The sequence below is a fragment of the Stegodyphus dumicola genome, chromosome 10 (assembly GCF_044657685.1).
Source record: "Stegodyphus dumicola isolate Sdum_Otavi_A_Nest chromosome 10, ASM4465768v1".
Taxonomy (NCBI): domain Eukaryota; kingdom Metazoa; phylum Arthropoda; class Arachnida; order Araneae; family Eresidae; genus Stegodyphus; species Stegodyphus dumicola.
This window is the reverse complement of record NC_140777.1, coordinates 154,842,152-154,859,695: the sequence shown is the minus strand read 5'-3', so window position 1 is coordinate 154,859,695 and position 17,544 is coordinate 154,842,152. Positions and strand designations below refer to the sequence as shown.

General features: G+C 33.1%; 1 long non-coding RNA gene across 1 annotated transcript in view; it reads left to right on the top strand.

Moving 5' to 3' along the window:
• The first annotated feature begins 266 nt into the window (after nt 1–266).
• Nucleotides 267–17,544, top strand: part of LOC118190214 (uncharacterized) — a 283,997-nt gene continuing 266,719 nt past the window's right edge. Inside the window, exon 1 of the long non-coding RNA XR_004758383.2 lies at nt 267–684. This is a non-coding gene — a long non-coding RNA (uncharacterized LOC118190214). The remainder of the gene's footprint in view (nt 685–17,544) is intronic.

The following is a 17,544-nucleotide window of genomic DNA, read 5'->3' as shown; positions in this document are numbered from 1 at the left end:
CCAAATCTCTACATAAAATTTTCCTGAAATTCTTAGGCGTAAAGATGGAGTTTAATCGGAATCGCGAGCCGAGAAATCCAGCTCACTTAAACGAAATCTAAATAGAGTGGTAGCGAATGACGATGTATGGTTCATCCCTTGGCTCCTAGATACCTGTAAAACTCCTCCATTCTTATCCCGGCCGGAAACGTTCGCCACTAGATGTCACCCCAGGCGCAAGGTGTACTTCCCCACTTGCGCTTGCCATTCCAGTGGAATCACTGGCCGTGGCTGTCAGAACTTCAGTCGATTCTTTGACCGGAGTCAAGACAAGTCGCTTCGAAAGTTTGGAGTCCCGCGCATTTAACGGAACATCCCGAACAGTTACTGAGTAGATAAAAAAAAAGGAAAACAGAAAAAATAGAAAAATTGGAAATATTGTTCACAAAATCTTTCCTGCGGCGGGTGGCCGCGAATATGAATTTCGATTCAAATTTCATGTTGTGTTTTGAGTGAGTGCAGCTGATCGTATTGTTGCAGAAGTGTTCGTAGTTTGAAGAGTTTTGTCAAGGATTGTGTCGCATCGAGAAACACGTGTTTTTTTAACATCCTGAAGCTTGTACTGGTTCGACACGACGAACATGTTTTTCAACTGGTCTGTCAAGTGTTTCTTGGTTTTACTTCTCTACTTGGAATGCACTAAAGGTAGGGTGGTGCTTCTATTTGAATTTGCGAAATCTGAGGGCTTATTGATCTCATTAAAGCTTCACAGACGGAGAGTTTTTTTCTTTAAATTCTGGCATCTCTTTTTTTATTCAGTAGTAATACCTGAATAGTTTGGCATCAGATAGAAGTATTACCGCAAAATGTTAGGTCAATAGTGTGAAATTGGAGATTTTTTTTTCCTTTGTAATTTTAATGCTGCGTAAAATATTTTTTCTAAATTCAAAACACAATAATATATCCGAAGACTTTTATGCCCCGCAAAAAATCTACTGTGGAGATTTATTTTGAAATCTGTCGTTAAATTACAGAATTTTCTCATTAAAGTTTACGTGGGCGCAATGAAAATTAGACAATAGTGAAAACACTTTTAAAATAATATAATAATAATAATAAAGGAAATAGTTCTGAAGATGTAATAAATGCACGCAATAAGTAAGAAATGGGTATATCAAAATGGTCATAAATGTATTATTAAAAGCGACAGAGTAGGGAGTAGAGTGGAAGGATTTCGTATTACAGTTTTAAGCCAGGTAATAAATTTATAAGAATGATAATTGCATTTATATCTAGAAGAAATATTTTAAGCTCATTTACAATACGACAGAATTAATATATCTTTAAATTTGTTTTCGTTATAATAATATTTTCTTTCAACTTATATTTAGAAGTAAGATTTAGAGGTAGAAAATTTCAGCGTCTACAATTATTCATATTAAAATTGTAAACTGGTGTTAATTTGGAAATTTCAATATAATCATAAATATGTATAAGTGGAAACATATTTTATTCGTTTTTTTATTAAATTTTGCTCTGGATATCGTTATTTATTCACATTAATACTCACCGTCTGCTTTTATTGTATCTGGAATTTACTTCTTCATTTCGTGATGTATCGCAGCATTTCTTATTATTTTTACATAGCTACATGCTAGGAAATGTCTATATTGTTTTTTGTAAGTAGCAAGAGGATTAATCCTCGTAAAATAGAATACCTTAACTGAAAGCTTAAATTATTTTTTTCGACATATTCAACGGGTATAATAGATTTTTTTTAAGATAGCGGAACATTAAGTGCTGGCAGCTCATGAGACGTAAAGAAAATAATTAGCATATCAGAAATATTAGAAAGAGTCAATTCGTTTAATATAATTTTGATTTTTGCTTTTGCAATTAGTTATCTTTTCCGTGTTTCATCATATATGGATCATTTCTTTCATATCTTGTTCAACTAATTATAATTTTACAGTATGCTGTTGAACTCTTACGATCAGAAATTTTGCATTTCAGATCACAGTTTGCTGAACTAAAATTTGAATATTTTCTATTTAGTTTATAAGGTATTCTTTCCGCCTTCGTAGCGTAGTGGTCTGCACGCTCAGCGCGCAATTCAGAGGTACGCGGTTCGATTCCCGGAGAAGGCGTTACATATTTTTCATCTCTCCTCCTTCCGAAATAAACCTAATGACTCTACCGTAGCGCCCGAACAGGGACACTTATGAGTTGAACTAAACTAACGAAATATTTTAATTACTTAGTGTAGTTAGTTAATTTTAGACAGTCAGACGAACCAAATATCAGTTAACTTGAAATTCCTAACGCAGAAAGAATTTAATAAACAGAGGAACACTCATTTGAGGAAACAAGATTAAAAAAGGGCTTAGTTTTGTTATTTGATGTTCTTAATTTGTTTTTAACAACCTATATTCTGACTTAAACTTGAACACAAAATTTATTTGAAATTCGAACACAAGTTCATATTAATGATTATTCCGATTTAAATTCTTTGGGGTTATGACTTTTATTAGCTTATTTGACCATGGATCTATCATGGACGTATTGACAAGTGAAAGTAGTAAATTAAAGCTATGCCTATTTAAATTTATTTTTTTTAATTTTTGAAATTTAGAAGTTTGCATCTATGAATTGAAGCCTAAAATATGGCAAAGTTTGCTTTATTTTTAAATTAACGAATATTTTATTTTGATTTTGGAACGAAGGCACTTTTTAATTTTTTTTTTCTTTTTCCAAGTACTATTAATTGTAGACATAGTTTCATTTAGAATGTCCTCCTTCGCAAAGATATCTGCCTCGTAAGTTCCATGAAGTTACTTCTCATGTGCTTACTTCTCATTTAATGGAGATAGTTTCTGTTCTCATGAGGATCAAGTTATGTTTGGTGTGTACGTAAAAGATAACGTAAGCAACAATCTTCTAAATATATATTCCTAATGTTTTTATTGAACTAAGCAATGCATGTAATGATTATATTTTGCGTAAAATCGCTTTATTAATTCCACACTATGTGGGCCCACCAGCGGCCGAGCAGTAAAGTCGCTGAACACTGGTAGTTCGGTCCGAGGTTCGAATCCCGCGAACGGGCTGGCTGCATGGGCGTTTTCGTGGTTTTCCCCATGTGTCACGTGTATACGAGCCAGTTTCCCTTAGAAAGTCCTCCACGAAGGCATCCCTTCCCTTAGGCAGATAGCCCTAGTGTGCTTTGCCATAATTAAATACACCACCACACCTCCACACTATGTGTTACGTTACTAGCTTTAAAAAATAGGACATGTAATAATAAACAGAAGTTACATCAAGCAATTATCAGTTAATATTTACTTCAACTTAACTTTAGCAAATAGTTTCGTTGGTAGAATAATACCACGAACAAACGAGAAATTATATGCATAGACAAAATACCATTTGGGAGATATTTTCATAATGTTTTCAAAATATTCATGTGCATAGGATCTGAAATAATCCTATATATATGAATATTTTCATAAGAGGCTTCTCGTGCGAGTCAATAAAGTTGCAGAAAACAATTTTCATCTGCAACAGAAATTTAGACGGCATTACCAATAAATGCATAGAATATCCATTCATTGCACGCTATTAGAAGAAAGTCCGAAAGCAAATATATACCCATAAATGCATAGTGTATTTTATTTATTGTATGTTATTAGAAGCAAGCCCGAATGTGAATACTTATGAGGAACACCAACATCAATAATAATCACAACATATTTTTTCCCCTTAACATTGTCCCTTATCGCAAAAGGCAAACTCACGGAATGCATTCTGCACACAGTCCGACATTGTCTAATCAATATTTAGACTTGCCAAAACGTTTCATTACACTTTCTCAAATCCAAATCAGAACTATAACTTGGAATGTGACTCTATAAAACAGCAAGTATTACTGACAAATAACCGAAAACGTATTTTGGTTATTTGCAATTCTATTCCACTCTAGTTAAAAGCATTTAATTCCAAAATGCATGTGTTATATAATTTAAAACAACTTAAAGATTATTGTTTAATGACTACTGCTTCTATTATAGTTTATTTTTATTTAAATTTATGAAATTGAAATTAAATATATGTATAAATTAATTTATCAGATACTTTCTTAGTACCAGATAAATTATTTCATACGTAACTTATAAAACCTTTTGGGTCAATTCATAAGTAAGCATTGTTTTAAGAAATACAATATACAGGGCGTTCATAATGTCTGAAAATCTTACCTTCAGAAGTGAATTATTTGTAAAAAAGATACAAACCCGAATATTTTTTATTTGTTTGTTCATGTAATAGTTTAGAATTTGTATTAGGCATTAAAACCATGACAGTATTATTTCATAAGGACTGTGGCCATCTAGTACTTTTTGTTAGGGATTTGTCATCGAAAGTGCTTGAGTATACGGATGCTTGCAAAACTGAGACAGATTTAACGTTACGTTCTATTAACGTTAATGTAACGTCTGTTAACCATTATGTCTAACGTAACGCTTAAATAACTTTTTTTCTGTGCTTGGGTAGGCAATAATGCGTGAACATTAGACCATTTTTTGAGTTACACTTTAAATATATCCTCCTCAAAACTATAATCGAAATCTTTTGGTTGGCATTTAATTTTCTGAAAACAGATTTTTCTCAACTTTAGATTTTAAAAGCAAGTTGAGAGACTTACTGGAAATAATTCAGATGGGGATAAAGTCCTGTCCACTCTTTTCTTTATCCGAGTGATTGCAGTCATTTCCAAAGGATGCGATATTTCCAAAGGATGCGATGCTTATCGAACATTCTAGCCTATCTATTGAATATGAAAAATTATTTGGTTTCGAAGCATTATTGAAATAAATTAACTTCTTTCTAATGTTAATTTTTCCTTTATACATCATGTGTAAATAAGTGTTGCATGCAAATTCTACGCAGATATAACATTTTAAAAACAGCTAATTATTGCAAAAAGTCGCTTGTAAATTTTTATATAATTGTTAAAATTTATGCATTATCTACACATTTTGCCTTTAAGATGTTTAAAAAAATCAGTTTTGCTTTTACCAGACTGTTTAAAAATTCTCAAATGTTTCTTCCTCCGTGATATTTCCATCAAAGTTTTTGAAGCTATTAATTTTAGAATTGTAGTTATGATTCTCATGTACGTATAATGTATAATACGCAGCAAATGAAATATCAGTAGCAAGTATTTATTACAAATTATTACTTATTTTACTTACTATATACGAACGTGATATCGCTACAACTGATCTTTAATTATAGCAGTTATTATGGAAAGATTCATTTGTTGAAGTAAGGGTAAATTTGACTTTAACTTATACGGCATATATACGCCATCCTTAAAAATATTAACCACAATTAATAAATCTTTTTCTGTTTATGTAATTGATTGTATGTGTTCCCTGTGATACATCGGACTTTTCTGAAAATCCTTTCCTGAAAAGAAGGGAAAAATGTGCATATAAATGACAAAGCTGTTCTTCATTCAGGCGCATATTATTTATTAATTTCAATATTATTTTTCTTCATTAATACTTCAATAATTTTACAAACTTAGCAAGGTTTCCTTTCACACATAAAAATTTGCATTGCCTTTGCATGCCGAATATTTTTCATCCTTAAAGAAGGAGACCTGTAAGCGTTCTCTCTTCGAAACTTACAAATGTTTCCAAAGCTCCATTATCAAAATGAAGGTGAATTTTGAAATTGGGACTGGCGTGCTTTTGTTACATATGTTCTGTAAATAAATTTAATATGCAATTTTATGTTGATATTGTCTTGCAATAATAATATAAAATTAATGCATAAATTCTAATTGTATACCAGCATCCAAACACATTGTGCAGAATGCATACTATTATCTAAGATTCAGTTCGTAAAAAAGCGCTAATTGCTAAAGTCCTAAAACCTACAGATTTTTAAACAAATAAATAAGTTCGTAAGTGCTAGTCGAGCACCTTTGATTAAAAATGTATTAGCACTTGACACACGACACAGCTGTAGTCCGCGCAGAATCAACTCCAAGCTTAAACTGCGCATAGTCTGGCGCATAGGCAACCGCTGAGGGCGCCGAATGCATTGGCTAAGTTGTTTTCGAAGGGCGCCAGCTAAATTGTTTTCATAAGGTGGCAACTGAATAAAGGTTGTGAATACGTATTATTTATATGGGGGCATCAACCGTATTGACCGCCTATTGTATTGAAAGTGCTGGAACTGGGATTGTTCTGTCCATAATGAGAAATCAATGATGTAGTACATTTGATTTCGAATGGAAGATTTTTCTAGGAACAATTAGGAATTTGAAAGCTTTGTTTTAAGTACTTTATCCAGCTGAAAGTATTACTGCTATAATCAACATACGTTAGGTTCAAAATACCAATCTTAAATGTGTCATATAAATTTGAATGCATTAAAATATCTTATCTACAATTAATAAATTGTGAGATATAAAATCATTTCAAATTTACTACTGTTAAGAAATTTTGCGATATCGCATCACAAAGTTTGTTGTAAAAATTATGTGAGGACTTTAAATTATAGACACTAAGTCGGTAAACGTTTTAATAGGCAAAACCATACCAATCTACTCAAACCGAAGCTTTTAACAATTTTGTTGTCAAATTGCAACAGTGTATAGAATATCAGAGTGTCTGTAGAAGCTTGGGAAGAGAATATATATGGACAGTTTCGATTGATGAAAGATCTCGGACACTAGCGCCAATAATTCAGATTGCCCAGTATGATTCCAGTTTGAATTCATTTGGGATGGAATTGCTATAGGATATATTATTTCAGATCCCTCTTAACCTAAACCATCTTTTGAAAAGAATGGTTCAGTTCTAGTATCATTTGTAAGATAAAAGATCATTTGTAAGATAAAAATTTGTAAATCACTAGAACTTTCTGCCTAAGGGGTGGTTGCTTTCATGGAGGACGTTTAAAGGATTGGTGGCGAGTATTTAGTCACGCTTGGGAAAAATCAGGAAACCTAGCTACTAGACAGCCGGCTTACCTGGGTTCTAACCAGGGACAAGCTACCAGTATTCAGCAGTCTTTAATCACTTGCCCACTCATGGGGAGGATTCTGACTTTTCTGTTCCTTCTAAATACAGTGAATACAAATAAACATGCCTTACGCGGGATTTGAATCCTAGAGCACTGGACATGATCTGGCGTAAAATCAGTCTACCAAGATCACCATACTCACTGGATAGGCTTCTTTAAGTATGTTAAAGTAAGGTTTTTAAGTATTCAAGATATTGAATAAATATTTGTCTACAAATATTATATTTTTCGTTTAGTAAAAAATAATATTGACTGTAAACAATTGTAGAGACATTAGATATTTTTTTTAAACAGGAGAGATGAAAATAAGCAATACCCTCGCCGAGACTCGAACCACGGACCTCTCGAATATGCTTCGAGCGAGCGTGCTGATCCCTATATAACGAAGGCATGCTAAGAATGCGGGATAAATACCTTACATGCTTCCCCTTTTAAAGAGCGACTGGAGATCAGGGATTCCAGTCGCCAAATCCTGGTGGTGGAAATTCATCATCCACCACCTTTTTTAGTTCGGGCGCCATTGCAAAAACATTAGGTATTTTTTGAAAGCAGGAGATGTGAAAATTAGCAGTGTCCTCGATGGGAGTTGAAGCATGGCCCTCTCGAATACGCGTCGAGCGTGCTGACCATTACACCACGAAGGTATGCTAATAAGGCGGGAGAAATATATTATACAATAATAATAGCAAAACGTAAGCATAACGATTCTTATAATTTCTGCTTGACATTCTAGTATTGTATTGTTGCAACTATGAAAACTTCCGAATAAAAACAATGCGAAAGCGTAATGCATATTTTAGGAGTCGATTAACAAGCACTCTTTAATTATTCTGATTTATGTGAGTTAATGAATCTCTCGATTTAAGTCATTATAATCCTCAAGAGAGGACATTAAAACATTTGCCTTTGGCTAAGTTAATCTTTTCCTGTTCCAATATTTATATCCTCCTCTATTTTGTTTTTAAAGGCTCGTTTAGAATTTCTAAGTAAATACATCGTTCATTTAAGAAGCTCATATTCATAGGCTGCGTAATGCATTTCATACGTATTCGAAGTTTTAGAAATAAAGGAAAAACATTTTATTATATATATCGTATTTACTTGTAGGTAAATCTAACTCTGCTGAATTTAAAAATCGCTGAAATCTGACATTCTACGATTAATCCAATAATTATAAACTTATTAAAACTCCAGTTCCTACAATTGTTTCAGCCATAGCTGAATCGATAAGACTAAAGATAACTTGTCTCACGTTCGGTTCCTGTTCACTGAACAGGCTGAACAGGCAGGAATGGAGGTTTCGTGGTTTTCCACGTTTTCTCAAAAATGTCTGTCAGGTTCTCTTAAAAGGATTTTTAAAGCATTCATTTTAAATTTAATTGCTTTGAACAATAAATATTTTAACTATAAGCTATAATGTCATCTAGATGGGAAAATTTGAAATATTCGAGCATCCGAAGTTATTTTAAGATCTAATTTGTCAATTAGCTATCATTATATGTAATTTAATTTCCTTATATAGAAAAGAAAATGCGTTAGTTGCACAAATCGTAAACGAGAAGTATTCCTCTAATTTTAGCGTCCTAGAAAAATAACACGCTTATTAACGATTTCATTATTCCTAAAATACTTTTCATTAAAAATAACTCACAGTTTCTTTAGTAAAATAAATGGTAAATTTCATTTTGCTACTGATATTTAAGCTCTTCAGTTGGCAACAGCGAATTTGCTAAAGAAAACGTCTTTCTTTCATACAATTGTGAATTAGGGATATACCGCATTGTATAAAAATGGTTTTATTATATATTACGACCCCTGCCGTTTAAACTATTGCTATCAAAAGTGAAGATAAATCTTTAGTAGTAAAAGAGAGACGCTTCGCGTAAAATATTTGTTGTCTTATGATGCATTACTTTTAAACAATGCGCATGCGTATCTTGACGCAGACAGATATTGGGAAAATAGTTAATCTAATGTAAACGCGATAAAATATTCCTTTAGAACCTCAGTACCGACATTCTCTTAACTTCTCTATTTATTCCGTGCTCTTAAAGTTCTAAATAAGTTTGCACATGTATAGTATTATGCTCCTTTGGAAAAGTGAATATCGTGTGTGACATATATTTTCGTCCCAGTTCAATTTTTAAATCACGTTATTTGAGTTTTCATTGTGTTTGTGCGTAATAAGCTTAGAAAGTGCTTGCGATATTAGCTTTGCCGCAAGGCAAAGTTAAATGATAGTTAAAAATATGACATTATTTGTGCAACATGAAAATAATTGATTATTTCTATATAAAAATATTAGAGTAATATTATGCTACTTATGTGTATGTGTCTCCCTTTTGTTCTGGAGTGTTGCGGAATAAGCACTTATAAAAGGAATAATAAGTCCGAAAAAGATGAATCATGGTTTTTCCATTATCCTAGATAGAAAGGATTTAGTATGATGAATGATCACAATGAACTCTTGATATGCAGGTATTTCACTGACTTTTTCTGGAATTAATTATACTGTTATTGACACCCGAAAACGCATATGTGAGATATTGGAAATGTGTGCTGCTACTTGGCAACCTAATGCATTCAATGAAACAGAATATGCTGCCAAGTCCAGTCGAGTGGTTAGTATGCTGGACAATCCAGCCAAATATGTCTCTGGCTTTAAGTTATTTTTGCATCAGAGATAACTGAAAAGTTCTAGAACTGTTACTTTTGATGTTGTCTTTTGCGGAAACTTTAATAGTTAGAAATCCTAAATCTTCGTTTTGCAGGACAGCATCTATCACCACTGGCTGATTATAGAATTTGTGTTATAATTATACACATTGCTACGCACGATTATCATGATTTCATGTTACAGAAGAAAATCACATCCATAAATACTGCATCTTTTTCATTAGTAGATAGAAAGAGTGTGTTCAGTCCAGTAGAAGCAATTGCAGAACTAATATTTAAATCGCACTTTAACTCATTCCTCAAGACAAAGAGTTTGGTACAAAAAAAACCTTCCGTGGTTTTCACCATATGTAACGTGAATACGATCCATCTTGTTTTAAAACTCCTTCATGAAGGCACACTTCCCTTAGGCAGATAACCTTTGTATGCTTTGCAATAATTCTATAGTCCAGTTAAATCCATGAAGGAAATTTATCCAATCATTTTTGTTACGTGGCGATGTAGGTGACATCATCCCGAGCACTCCACCTTCAAAGATAACGAATAATATAATAATTTATTAATATATATATATATATATATATATATATATATATATATATATATATATATATATATATAGTATATTAATAAATTATTATTCTTGTCCTAGAGCCATATAAGTTCAGATGCGAGTTTTCATGACGATTCTGTTTCATCGACAGACACAGAGAGATCGAATTCTGTAGCAGCCCTTAGATTGCCATGACTTTTAGGCAACTAAGTACTATTATTAATTCTATTAATCATTACTAATAATAGGAAATTATCTGCATATTTTTAAGATAAAATTTTTGGAGTAATTAAAACTTTGTAAATGTTGAGAGAAACATATTAGTTTTGAATTAGGGATGGAAAATTTCGATCTTTGAATCCCACAAATCTTGCGAAAGACTTGAGATTTGAAAACTAGCATTTTCCCTTTTTTTTCATTCATATCTTATGAGTCTTGCGCCTAAAAATGCTTTAAACATTTAAACTAAAAACCAGTAAATGTCCAATAAAGTCTGATAGAAACATTCATTAAAAAAGAACGAACTTGTCGCAAAATTAGTAGCTTTGATTACAAATATCACCTCAGCTCAGCCATTCTCAATTTATTGAAAAGAATTTAGAATTCTTTCCTTCTACAGTTATTTAGAATTCTATCCTCCTACAGTTCTTTAGAATTCTGTCGTTCTACAGTTCTTTAGAATTATATCCTTCTACAGTTGGTTTTATTTAAAAAAAATAATTCTGCTGAAATTTGATCTGTGTACAGAATCTAAACTACTTCAATACTAAATACTGATTCCTTACAGAATATTTGTCGACTTATCATCGTGTCTTAGACTTCAATTGAAATAACTCCAAAAAAACTTTAAATTAAGCATTTTTATTTAGTTCTTCAGGTTAACAAAACTGCACAATTCGAAGAGCAATAGAACATTTACTGCTTGTTGCGGAATTTAACAGAACACAAAACCCAAATTAAAACTTGAGGAATTTCAGCGTAAATTCAAATGGCAAAGTCTATGGTACATTTTGGCTCTGGTCGTAAAATCATGAGAATAAACACGGTTAGCAAAGGCTAAAGTCAATTGAGATAAACCTAGCAGTGGGAAAAACGATAGTTCGGAAATCCGCCGTTGTTCCCAAAATCTCTCTCTTAACTTTAAGGACACGCGTTACGTATTATGCATATCGGCTAATTTATATCACGGTGGGAGCCGACGGAAGTATAAGTGACACTAAAACTAATGATAATAATTGAGTGGATTAATAAGCATAATAACTTTACAACTTACGCACTTTTTTTGGCGAATTATACCGAAAAAGTGAATATCTAGATTCGACAATTTTAAATTATGCTTCATTTATTAACTTTCATTTCTATTGCATTTATTCATTTTTAAGCATTATTATCGCATTTATTAAATTTATTTTTATTAAATTTATTAAATTTTAAAATTGTATTCTGAAGTATATTTTTTGTTAAAAGTAAATTCGGAGTTTCGCTTTAACTAACATCTTTTAAATAATGTTTTATTTATTTATTTTCCCTTCTTCTCCTTCTTATTGTATGAAGTATTCAAGATATTTGTGATTCGAAAACTTTGAAAAATTCGAGACTGTTTCAGCATTCAGATTTGAATACGAGAAAATTTAGAACCCATACCTTCTCTATTTTTTTTTAAATCTATTAACCACTTGCTGCCACTTACAATCATTTGATTAATGCCTCGAAGACATGATTAATAACATGGAGATACTTACTAATTTCTGAATTACTTTGAACGTTTTCCTTTTGCCAAAAATCGGGCGGCCGAACGACCAACAGACCGGCTGAAAAACCCTAGTTTTATAACTGTTTTTTAACCCAGGTAAAAATTAAACCAGGTGCTTAGGGTAGATGCACGTACATGGAACAGCATTTTTGTCTAATACATCCAGAGATCGAGGAGTCTCCTGAACGAGTTTGTAACAAATTATTAGCAATTAAATGACTGGAAAGGCTGCATAAGTAAAGGATATTCCAATGGTCGGATAGGTAAAAGATATTTCAATAAGAATGATCCGATTTTAAAACGAAATGACAACAATATTTAAAATGTCATCACTGACACTAATTTTCAAATATGTGTAGTATGCTTCGGCAATTCATCATGGCTAAATACGCGCTTCAAGAACGTAATTTTGAACAAAAACTCTCTTCTCATATGAAGCTCATTTCTGCTTGAAGGTGTTATTTTTGGTGGGAAAATAATTCATACGAAATGCACCAGTTACCACTGCATTTGCAAAAGGTCACTGAATTGTGCAGTTTATTGCATGGTGGCATCATCGCACCATTTTCTTTTTCGAAAGGCGGCGGAGAAGGTGCAGTTACAGTGATTGGTGAGCGATGCCGATCGGTCATAAAAACATTATGTGGCCAAATTGGGAAGACATTGATTTGGTGAAGATGTGGCTCCGACAACACAGTATCATTCGTAATATTGTTAACGCCAGTATCGACGTATTGTAAACATAGTTTGCTGAAAGGATAGTTTTACGAAATGCAACTGTTATTTGGCATCCCAGAAGTTATGGCTTATTTGCTTTAGATTAGTTATGTGGAGTTATGTGAAATCAATGATCGACACTAACAGACTAGACCGATTGAAGCATTAAGACTAAACATCAAACGCTGCATTCGTGACATTAGGTCTAAGTTTTTTCATGCAGTCAATCATAAACAGGGTTCATCTAATTCTTTCCTGTGCACTAAGTCGAGGTGGATACAATAATGGTACTTCATTCAAAACAAATGGCATGAACAGTACTTCAAAATAACATAAAAGGTTTGGTCATATCTGAAATAGTTTTTATTTTATTTCATTCTAAAATCGGATCATTCTTAATGGACGACTCTTATTTACAACAGGTTGAAACAGTTACGCAAGTGAATTAGTGTGAACATACAACTACGCAATTATGTAAATACACAGTGCAGCTATGAGATACTCTTAATAAATAATCGTAGAAAAGTGTGTAGAATATATTAGGGTTCGCAAATGAATTTCTTCATCTTAATACGCATTCGAGCCTCGTTCTCTTTTGTTTTCCTTCCTTTCCTGCCCACCTGCCGTCCAAGCGGTAAAGTCGCTGAACACTGGTAGCTCCGTCGGAGGTTCGAATTCCACGAACGGGCTGGCTGCCTGGACGTTTTCGTGGTTTTCCTCATTTGTAACGTGTATACGAGCCAGTTTCTCATAGAAAGTCCCCTACGAAGGCATTCCTCCCCTCAGGCAGGTAGCCCTAGTGTGCGTTTCCAAAATTAAATAAGCCAAAGATTCTTTTCCTAATATTTGTATTAACTGAGCAGAGGCATATGTTTGTTTTCAATTTTGGTAGTGGTTGTTTAGCATAACTTTTTATATCTTGACAGAATTTTTAAATGTTGGTTTTGAGATAAATCTCTTTCCCATGCTAAATGGATAGTTTTACATACCAGTATATGTTTTGCTGTAATTAATTAGATTCCTGATTTTCATCCATCCCTTTCAATTAAAATGCTATATCGTATAAGCTGCCACCTCAAAATATTTTATTTTCTGCACGTACAAGACGCCATGTAAAATCCCAAAAGATTATTTTTTCAACTCTAATATCGGGCATAGAAGACTGAAATCTATAATTAATGAGTGCCTAGTGGATTATTTAAAGATTTATATGTATTAGTGCTCGTGTACCCCGGTAAGTTAAGTTCCCGAAATGCATCTTCGTTGGCAAAAACGTGATCGCTGAATCTAAGGTTGCATAGAGGGATTAGGAAAAAAACAAAAGTAAAGTTAATGGTGCTTCCTTTTTTTTCAGCTCATTTTACAAGAAAATTATTGAGCGATTAGTATTACACTTAATAAATTTTAATTTGTGTCACTGGAGGTTAAGCTTTACATCTATCATAGAAATGCTTTTTAAAACAATTATGCTTCTGCCACTTACGTCAGCTTTATTTAATTGCTTCATAAACAATAAACTTCAACGGTTGTTAAAACATTAAATGCTGCAACTTATAAATGCTCAGAAATGGTATAAAATGGTAAAATTATAAGAAAGAATAAAATGGCCAAGAATGAAATTTGAATAGAAAATTTAAATGCGAGTAACTTTGGAATGTTGTTCCGACATGTGAAGATTTTGATTCACGCTTGGTAGCATAAAACCGAATTTTTAAACGAACGCTTTTTTGAGTCTTAATTATTGCTAAGAGGTTTATCCAAATATTGCAAAGGCCACGAGGGTTATCCGACTAAGGATAGAGATGATTTCTTGGAAGATTCTGTAAGTGAAACTGGCTTCTATCCACCTTACGGAAAATCACGTAAACCAACCAATGAAGCCAACCGGTTTGCCTTGCATGAGATCAAACCCGAGTCGAACTCTTAGCATTCATCGGTCTTAACCACTCGATTACTGGTGGACAATATATTTACTGGAAGTTGCTTAACGCACCTCTTTGAGGCTCTGGTAACCAATATTCCGTGAAATTCATAGACAAGACAACAACTACTTAATTCGATGCTTTTTAAAGAATTTGCGCATAGTTTTAGCATATAGCTTGAAAACATTTCTCTTATTATATGTCAGATGATACTATTTGCAGAAGATGGGATGCATAATTATAATTTACGATTCAATACAAATAATTCAAGGTATAGCACGTTTACTGACAAAGTTCTTAAACTAAATCTCGATTTTGGTTCTGTATACTTGAAAGTGGTCATGATTTTTCTCATATACAATATTCAGCTTCTTCTAAAGCATCTTCTGCAAAGGGCCCTGGTCCTAAGCCTAACGAAATTTAAACTCATTTCCTGCCTCCGATTGCTAGCTGAACGTGCTTCCAGTTCTACATTTCTACATTCTACTACTACTACACAGCAATGATTTCTACATTTTGTGAGTTTTATAGACTCATAAATATAAATAAATAACACAAAAATCTTTTTATTCTTAGACACTAAAAAACAAGGTTATAGTAAGTAGCCTGCTACTTCCAGTGTGCATTCTTGATTGCATTTACGAAAACTTTTGCAGTAGAAAGGTAATATTATATATATAGACGGACATAACTTAAAAGGAACACTTTCGACTCTAAAAACTGTACGAAAGCGTAATAGGCACTCTTTTGAGGAGCAGATAAGGGTGTTACTCTATTTTCGAGAGGCCCATGACAGGGGAGTAAGTACCGCATAGAGAATCCGAGCAAATAATGACTCTCGAGGAGCCTGCGAGAAAAGGAAGTTTACAGAAAAGCGCGAGAAGTTCAAATTTCGAGAGTGGGTGCACTAAGTGCCATCAAGTGATGCATTGGCTTAGAATTTCAAATATTAGGCAATTAGAAGTGACTTTCTTGTTTGAATTTCAGTAGTAAACGAATATTTTCTCAAGTAGCTGGGAACATGAAAAGCTAGTTATGCTAATGAATGGTTTATTGTTACCGAAAGATAAATATTTTTAAAGGATTCGTATTCTATTTTCTGGTTATTGAAATGTAATGCATATATGGGAGTACATTACCTCAATAACTGAATGTTTTTGTTTCTTAAAGCAAATTTAATTGTTCTTGTTGTGTCGAAATGTACTTAACAGAAATGAAAGATTTCAGTTATGACGTTTTATTTGAATCAGAGAGCACATGCTATGCTATTAAATTATATAGATTAATGCGAGTGTCTTACAATGCTTTTAACAACTTTTATTCCTCATAGGAACTTTCAGAGTGCTCCTAATATATTAAAACAATAATAAGTTTTAAAACTCAGAAATCATCTTCAAAATGTTGTATTGTTTATTATCCTTAGATTTGGTTTTTAAGGGGTTCAAACACTTGAGCATAGTACAGTCTTTATAACAGTAACAGTACAGACTTTATTATATTTTCGGAAAGAGCTCACGGTGGGTCTGAGAAAATTTCATATTCAGAAACGGCTGCATCGTACGAGTTGCTTATTCAAAAACATTACATTACTTAATTTAACTAATATAATTTAAAGTTTTTTTTCAAGCATTGATTTTACTTTGGCATTAAATAATTTTTTAACTTAATTAATGGCAACAAAATGCTAAATTGCCATCAAATTGTCCTTGAAGAAGAAAGCTGAACCTTTTATAAACTGCACGATTTGCCGTACCCATGCGCTTTGAATGAATTATATAGCTTTACAGTCTCAGAAATTTTTATTATTTATATAACTCTTTAAACAACATTTACATGACAGGTTTCTTTGCCATGGCTCAAACTTTTACACTTTTACCTGAGCGTTTATACATTGCACAACGAAGCGTATAAATGTGAGAAAGCATAAATTAATTAAAAATATTAATAGCCTTATAATGCAGATAAATCTTGGTAATTTTTATTTCAAAATCGAAAAAAAGTAAAATTTTATCGATTTCACTGATCATGCATATTTTTAATGAGCGGCTATATGGAGACGAAGAAACAAACGGAAGTCGAATGAAGCTAGGTGTGATCCATGAGGAGGTTGACAGAATTGTTCCCAGCGAAATGAATGAAGCCGCATCGTCGTAACGCGCGCAATATGCAGTCGCACATTGTCATGCACCAACACAATAAAAGAAGTCAGTAGTCAGCGCCTTTGTTCTGTATCGCACGCTGTAAGTTCTTCAGTGTTTCAGAGTTAGCTGTAGAGTTGATTGTTTTGCCTCGTTCCAGTCCACTCACAAAATTCCTTGACAGTTCCAAAACACTGTGCGCAGGGTGTTTCTTGAAGAAAGAGGTGGCTTTGCTTTCTTGGGTTTCGGGGAATCAGTATGCCACCATACTAGTGATTAAAGTTTGGTTTCAGGTGTCTCGTAACCAATACACATTTCATCGCCAGTGAAAATCTTTTTCAAAAAGCCATTTCCTTCTATTGCATAACGTTGCAAAATGTCCAAGGCTGGTTCCATGCGTTTTTTTTTTTTTTTTTTTTTTTTTTTTAACGTCTGTTAATGTTATCGATATACATCAAGAGCACAATTTTTGGCAGTGCAAATTTTCAGTCACACGTTCGTGTAATAAAGATAGTGTGCTTTCACAAATCACAAACAGTGAATCGCCTATTGGAGCGAACTTTTCCTCGATGCGCACACCCATTCTCCGACGATCAACGACGGGCATTCACTGCACTCTTCATCGTGGTCATTTTCCTTTCCTTCGTTAAACATTCAAACCGACTTTCGGACCATATCTTCACTCACCGCTTTCTCTCTTAAGTTTCACTT